Source organism: Alligator sinensis, unplaced genomic scaffold, assembly GCF_000455745.1.
Source record: "Alligator sinensis unplaced genomic scaffold, ASM45574v1 scaffold301_1, whole genome shotgun sequence".
Taxonomy (NCBI): Eukaryota; Metazoa; Chordata; order Crocodylia; family Alligatoridae; genus Alligator; species Alligator sinensis.
Window position 1 is genome coordinate 2,457,918 of NW_005842035.1, and position 8,018 is coordinate 2,465,935.

The following is an 8,018-nucleotide window of genomic DNA, read 5'->3' on the forward strand; positions in this document are numbered from 1 at the left end:
GGGCGGGGGGAGGAGGGGGGAGCTGCACCCCTTGCCCTGCCCTGCCCTGCCCTGCCGCAGCAGTGCAGGCTGGAGGATGCTGCCTGGGGGAAAGGGGGCAGGGAGCCCCTGCTGCCCCAGGGCCACTGGGGAAAGGAGAAGGCAGGAGGGCTGGGGACACTTCCCCCAGGGGACTATTTCACCTCCACCTGCACAAGCCGCCCTCTTCGCCAGTAGCCCACTGGATCCTGCCTGCCTCTTTCTAGCCTCTGGGAGAGGGGTGGGGTGCGACCCTGTGGGGCAGTCTGTGAGCCACCCCCTGCCAAGCTGGGGCGTTCATGCCCCACAACCCTTAAGGGGCAAAGGCCGTGGCAGCTCGGCTGAGACACTTCCCCCCACACACCTGGGGGCTGCCTGACACCGGGACACTGTGAAGGTGATTGTCTTCCTTCGGCTCCATGTGAACAAGGAGCCGGGAGGATGGATCCCAGCTCCTTTTTCCATTGCCGCTGCCAGGCTGGAGTTTCTTTCTGCTCCAGGAATTGTTCTTGGGCATTCGTTTTTCTCCTTCGCCTGCGCAGATCAAAGCGAGGGAGAGCTCATCTATAGGCTAGGATCTGGGGTCAGCCGCGCTGCATGGGCACACAATAGCAGGAGCACAATTGGGGCCCATCTCTTATCTTCCAGGCATTGCTATTTTCTCCCCACAGGAGCTCTTCTTGAAGGGCCCCATCCCAGATTTGGAAGGGCAGGGGGAGGCAGCTCTGTACCCCTGCGCTGCCCCGTGTAGGGCGGGAGGGGAAATAGAGCCCGGCCTGGGGGGCAGGACAGCAGCTGGGGTGGCAGCGTGAGCAAATTGGAGGTGACCACATGTCAAGGGTGGGTAGAAACCTGCCGGCCTGGCCTGCCCCACGTGCCAGCCGAGCAGCGGCCCTGCTGAAGCAGGTCTAAGTATGGCACCAGGCCTAACAAACCCCCCAGCACCGCCTGTCCCAGAGCAGGGCCCAGCGTGTGTGCAGGGAGCTGGGGAGAGCAGACCCCCGGGAGAGGGGAGCTGCGTGGGACCACTTGTTCGGGAGCCCTCTAGCAAGCCACACGCCAGCCGGCTGCAGCCGGCCTCCCCCCAGCCCCGCCGGAGAGATTACAGCATCTCGGCATGTGCCACTCTGTGGTTAGAGCTCAGCCAGCACCTTCCTGTGTGGGACGGCCTGGCGGGCTCTGGCCAGGGCTCCCCGAGCGTGGTTTTCATTAGCCTGTTTTCTTTGTCACACTGTGCGCTGCCCCCGCCTGGAAGGGGGGCTGCGGTGGGGGGGGGAAGGTTGCTTTATAAATCCAATTAGCCTTGTTATTCAAATTACCCTGCTTCTCTGCTGGCTGCAGCACGGCGCTGTGGTCTGAAGCCTCCGCACACAAAGAGCCTTGCCGGGCAGAGCGGCTTCTTTAACTGAAACCAGATCGGATCCACCAGGCTGCTCTGCACCGGGGGTTTGGCAGGGGGGCAGGCAGGAAGGGGTTAATTGCAGCCTCTGGCATTGGGGAGCCTTTTAACCCTTTCGGGGGCTGCCCCCCACCCCAGAAACTGAGCCCCAGTGGCCTGAGCCATCCCACACCTGACAAAGCCATGCAGCCTCTGGCCTCTTTGGGAATCTCCCGTGCAGCCTTCGCGGGATGAGCTGGGAGGTGTAAAGCAGCGTGTGAGGGAATCCTGATCTGGGAGGGTGCATGGAGGGCTGGCAGCCGGGTCCTGGATGCTTGGGGTGAAGAGGTGGCCTGGGGGGAAGGAAGTCCATGGTTGTACTGGTGCTCAGATAAGGGCTCAAGTCCTGGGGGTTCACCTGTGGCAGCAGCTGGTCCTTAGGAGAGTTTAAGTGCCCTCTCTGCAGGAAGCCAGAGCACAGCGGGGCTGGGGTAGGGGCAGCAGTCCCTGGGGCCTCGGGTTCGTGCCTCGTCTTTGCCCCTCCTGGTCGAAGCGTGCTGTCCCGGGGCCAGGAGAGCGGTGCCGCCTGCCTGGCTGCAGGCAGAGAGCTTGTGGTTTGGGGGCTACCGCCAGGTCTGGCTGCACCGATGGGAACTGGTGCCCAGGCTGACACTGGGTCCGGCCCCCCCGAGCTGAGCTGACACGGGAACGCCTAAACCGGATCTGTCAGCGTTGACGAGACAATTCCTCTCCAGCCCTGGAGAGAGAGAGACTGGGGTGTGTGTGTGCCCGCGTGGGCCCACAAGGCAATTAATCTGCACCGCCGCAGCAACACCAGCATGGGATCGGGGGTTGGGGAAGCGATGAGAGAGTGGGAGGGGGGTTCAGGGGTCGGCTGGAGAAACGCCACTTTCTTGAATGACCACAGCCGCCCCGGGGGGGTGTAAGCTGTCCGCCGCGTGTGCCCTGAAGGCTCTGGCCCAGGGGACCAACCGTTTGCTGTGGCTGTTTAGGATGGTTACAAGGTCGGTGTTCAGCTGCAGCTCCAGGGCCAGCTTGGGGATTGGGTTTGGGCTTCAACTGATTTGAAATCAGGTCAGCGGATGCGGGAGGCAGGACAGCAGCAAAGGAGGAACCGTCCCTGCTTTGCTCTGGGGGCCTGGGGACAAGTTGCCAGGGTGGCTCATGGTTCGGGCCAGCCACTGCTTTGATGCTTGCAGCTCTCACGTCGTCAGCTCCGGCAGGCTGTGGCACGGTCCAACCTGCCAGGAGGAGGCAGCCCTGATGCGGGGTGCTGAGCTGAGACCCCACTTAGCGGGGAGATGGTTTATCAGACAGTGTTGCCAGGAGTCAGGAGGCTGGAGCTGCCTAGCAAAACGGTGCCCATTCAGCCAGCTGACCTTTGCCCTTGGTGCCAACCCCCAAGTGGGCATCCTTTTCTCTGGAGAGCCAATGTCCCAGTGGCTTGGGGCCAGGTCCAAAACCAAGTGGAGCCAAGAAGAAGGCTCCAGCTGACTCTCGGGGGGTCGGATCAAGCCCTTGTTAATGCCCTGCTCCTTGTGCCTGTGCTGCTCTGTACGTGGCCTGAGCAGCAGCGGCAGAGACGGGCTCGGTCTCAACCCTCTGCAGTGAGTGCCTCGAAGGAAGTCCCAGGCTGCTCCTTTGCAAGCAGCCCGCTGGGCTCAGTCGTGTGTTCGTCGCCTCGTGAAATGCCCCGGGGAGCTCTGGCAGCAGATGCTAAGTCTCTGGGCTGCAGGCCTGGCAGTGCCAAGGGTGGTGCTGGCTTTGAGGTGCCCCAGGTAAGGTGCCATGGGGAGCAGGAGCCTGCTGTGGGGGCTGCAATGGCAGGAGAACGGTGGGGCAGGAAGCTGCTACTGGACGTGGGGACCCCGCAGGAGTTTTTAGACCCTGCTCCTACTTTAATAAAGCCAGAGGAGGGTGAACATAGGAGAGGAGGGAGCACTAGCCATGGGGTGTGTCTGGCAGCCTTGAGGCAGCGGCTGGGCTTGACCCCAGCGCAGGCAGGGCCTGGCTACTGTTCCTTCCCCAAGGTCAGAAGTGGGGCTAGGGGTGGTGAGCGAGCCCTGTCTGCCGCTGCTGTGAGTCTCCCCCTGCCAGGCTCCATGCTTTGGGCTGCGGCTCCATCCTTGCTGCTAAGCAGTCACAGGTCTTCCGGCTGCTTGCCCTGGATACCTGCCCTCTGCCTGAGCAAGGGTCTGTCCTTCCCCTCCTGCAGCACATCTGTCTGCCCAGAGGGACAGGGGCTTGCCCTCCGTTGGCCTGTAGCAGACCCAAAACAGCACCCCCACCAGTGCTGCCTTGCTCCCACACCCTCACCTGAACGGGACCAGCCCCATCTGCTCTGCACCCATCTGCAGCGAGACGCCTGGGGGGCAATGGTGCAATGCGCGTCGCACGTGTCCGGGCCGGGGAAGCAGGCCCACGCTCGTTCTGCTGCGGCATGGTGCGGGCGGATGTGAGGCGTGCCCCAGCTTGGCACGAGGCGGGATCCCGCTGTCTTGGCGGATGGGAACTGTCTTAATCTCATATCCTGTCATCGGTTCCCCGGTGGTTCTTGTCCAGGAGCTCCCTGACAGGCCTGCCACTCCTCCCCTCCAGGCTGGTTGTCTCAGGGGCTCAGGCCACGGAGATGCGGGGACCCCTGCAAGCCACAGGCCTGGTGGCCTTACAGTGAGCTGAACAGGTCTCTTCATGGGGACGGCATAAACACAGGCCGATGGCCGGGATCTCAACGCCTGCTTCCACATGCGCGGGGCTTAGGGAGGATGGGAGAGGGCTCGGGGATGCTTCAAGAAATGCACTCCAAGTCTGTGGAGGACTTGCTGCATCCATGCCCTCCCACCCGCTCCAGGCCTCTGATGTGGTAGAAACCTCTTCTTAGACCTGGCTTGGGCTAATTTTGGATTTGAAAGCCATGCCATTCTCCGCTTGTCCAAGCCAGGGGGTGCCTGCCTGGTATCCCTCTCATCCACCCTGAATCCTTTCGAGGGGTGGAAAAGGCTTGGCTTGGGTTGCTGTGCCAGGTAAGCTGTTGGCGCAGGGTAACATATGGTCACAGATGAGAGGTGACCTGTGGCTGGGAGTGGAGGCATCAAGTGGGGCCCGCTCCTAGCAATGCCCGACAACACCTGCCTGAGCCAGCACGAGCCCTGGGCTGGTGACGGCAGTGAGAGACGGCCTACGGGTGTAGGGAGGTGGCAGGCACGGGCTGGTGCCATGCTCCTAGGCGGGTATGACCAGGGCAGCAGCTCTCCAAGCCTGACCTGCAGCTGGGGTGAGGTAAGGAGCCAGCGTGGCCCCGCTGTGACCTGTGACCTGGGCAGATTTATGCACCAGGGATGGGGTGGGCGGAGGGGACCGTGCAGCTTTGCAGCCCAGATAACGGTGTGTTTTGGCTTCGGACGTGCCTGGGAAACGGTGCGGGGGATATGACGATTGCTGCGGAGGGCCACGGACTCCGGGGCCGGCGGGGTGGGGGGCGGGGGGACGGCTGCCACTCGAAAGCTCGGGGCCTGTGTGGACGTGCGGCGTGCCACAGCACTCACCTCTCGCCACCAGACAGAATAACAATGCGAGCCCTCGAGGACATAATGGCCGGTGTTTGCTTGAGATACACAGGCACAGGGCTTTCACATGAGGTAATACTGATAAGTCCCGCTTGCATTCACTGCTTTGCCTGCCAGCCGGCAGCACGGCCAGCCCGGCAGCTGCTCCCGGTGAGGCCGGGAGGGTCACCTCGGAGGCAGGGACCGGGGCTCCCTTGCTCTCCAGCCACCCCGCATCCTTCAGGGCAGGGGTGAAGCTCCTGCCCCCCAGAACTGCTGCTTTAACTCTTTAGCAGTCAGGAAGCATGTGCTTTCCAGGGAGGGGAAGAGGCAGCAGTGATGAAGAGGAAGCAGGTTTGTGTGATGAGTGCATTCGTCATCATGAGCTTTCAGCCAGTGGGTCGAGACTGCTCCGTGCTCCTGGCACGCGCAGCAGGGGCGCGTGGCCAAGCAGCCACCGGCCCCGTCGGGGTGTGGACAGACATCGCAGCTGTGCCGGTGCTAAGGTGCACCTGCACAGGGTGCTCGGAGGTAGCTGTCACGCCCGGGGCTGGTAGAAGAGGCACGTCGTTTTAACCCTCTTTCATTCTGCAGTCACCTCACTTGCTCATATCGCAGCTCCCTCCCCCCAGCTCAACCGTGTAAAGTGACGTCTGTCCACAGCCTCCGTGGGGCCAGCTCTGGCCCCACTGCTATAGCATCGGAGTGCCTCGGTCTGAGCGGGGTTTCCCCAGGGCAGCCCTGGCGGGCAGGACTGTGCTGTGAAGCCCTGTCTGTAGATGGGCATGTGGGGCAAAGAGCACTGAAGGGACAGATCTCTAAAGGTGTCTGTGCCCTGCTGGATGCCCAGAGATGCCCAGTGGGCAGGGCAGTGTGAGCCGCAGGGGTCCCTATTGCACGCTACTGCAGTTGGGGTCTGCCTAGTATGTTTTAGTGCACTTAAGAGCACAGACCTGAAATGAACTGGGACTCCAACAGGGAGCCCCTGCAGCTGCTGGGGAGGGGTCTTTAAATCACCGTGCAGATCAGTCTGAAAATCCCTCTAGGCTCCTGCCAGCATCTTCAGGCACTTGCCTGCCAGGTGCTGGTGCTGGGGACTGGTCTGGGCTCACCACAGGTATCTGGTGAAGCGCAGAACTGGGCTGGGGTCTTTGCAGTGCCCTCTCTGCCCCTCCTCCCCCACCTGGGTGCCTTTTTCCTGACTCCCTTGAAAACACTTTTGCTGGCAGGACTTCATACTGCCTCTTCTCTTCTCTTCTCTTCTCTTGCCTCGCAGTCCTGGGCACTATATAAGCAGCAATACTGATCTCACCGGCCTCTCCCTTTTTTTTCAAGTGCTGATACCACGGGCTTAGAATTGGCCAGAGGTTGTGATTTATTTCTGTGACGTGGGTACCCCACTGAACAGAGCCTTTGCAAGTGGGTGTGAGGACAGGTTGGCAGGTCAGAGAGCAGGTGATCTAAATGACTTTGCAGATAAAGAGTGAGGAGTCAGTGTAAGCAGACACAATTCCACCCGCTACCTGAATTCCTCCATTTAGGCCATCCTGTATAAAGCCCTGGGGTGCTATGAAATCCTTTGAAGGGTGCCATAGGAAGCATGATAAGATAAGCAAGGTGCGAGGCAATAAGCAGATAAGGGCAGGCTCAGGATCTCTCTGCCTGGCTGCTCTGCAAAGAGGGAAGTGTTATAATCAAGGAATTCACTTTTGAAATGGGGTGCTGCTCAATTTGCAAGAGTTATGGAGGGAGACCTGGAGTCTAAAAAGTTTGAGAATGGCTGAGCTTGAGTTATCGACTCTGGAGAAGAGAAGACCGAGCAGGGATTTGATAATAGTCTTCAGCTGCATGAAGGGGGATTATGGGGAGGATGGAGATGGGCTTTTCTCTGTGGCCCTGGGGACAGGACTAGGAGCAATGGCCTCAAGCTGCATCCGAGAACATTCAGGTTGCAGATCAGGACGAACCTGCTGGCTACGAGGGTGGTCAAGCTGTGGTACAGGCTGCCTAGAGAAGTTGTGGTCTCCATCCTTGGAAATCTTCAAGAGTAGGTGGACTGACCCTTGGCTGGGCTGGTTTAGACAGGGAAGATCCTGCCTTGAGCAGGGGGCTGGCCTAGATGACCTTGTGAGGTCCCTTCCACCCTACTGTCCTATGATCCTAAGGTGTCTGGGAGCTGCTGCGGGCATCTGGCCGCCTCTGCAACCTGTAGAAGTAATGGCACCGAGCGCAAGGCCAGGGGACTCGGGCCCAGAGGTCCTGATCTCTCCCCACACTCACAGGTCCATGGTGCTTGTCAGAGCCCAGCTGGCAGAAAGGGCAGATGGGGCAGGTCGATAGTAATAGCTCATTACAAAATGAACGTCTAGCTGTTTCTACAGAGCAATCGGTTACAGCCCTGGGTGTTCCTGCTCGTAGTACAAGACGGGGGGCTCATCAGTCAGCAGGATTCAACCACGAGTGTCCCACGAGTGAGAAACACGAGTGTTTTACATGGTGCGTGACTAACCTGTGGAACTCATTGCCACAAGATGCTGTGGAGGCCAGTGGCACACCCGGTTCACAAAGGGGTGAGACAAACTAAGGGAGGTCACGACCATCAGGGGACGCGAGCTCAGGCTCTTGATGTCCTTGAAGCTGACGGCCGATTTCTGGAAGGGAAGAACGGGGAATGAATGACTCCTCCTGTCCTTTCTCGAGGCATCTGCTACTTGCCACCGTTGGAGATGGGACACTGGGCTGGAGGAACCCCGGTCTATCCCAGAAGGTGGTCCTCGTGCTCCTGCCTGCCGCGCGGGGTGGGGAGCTCCTCTCTCTCCCCCAGTGGGCACGGACCTGCTCCAGCCCTGCAGGCACAACCTGGGTGTACGTACTACTCATCCGTGGGATGCCCCGTTGCACAGAGGAGGTGGCTCTGACACTACAGTGCTACAAGGCAGGCTGGCAGACTCTGCAGAGAAATGGATGTTTCTTGTCCTGCTCTTGCTTGCTTTTCACGTGGGGGCAGTTGGAGTCACGCCGGATTCTTGCTGGTGTGGACCCAGTCGGGTCAGCAG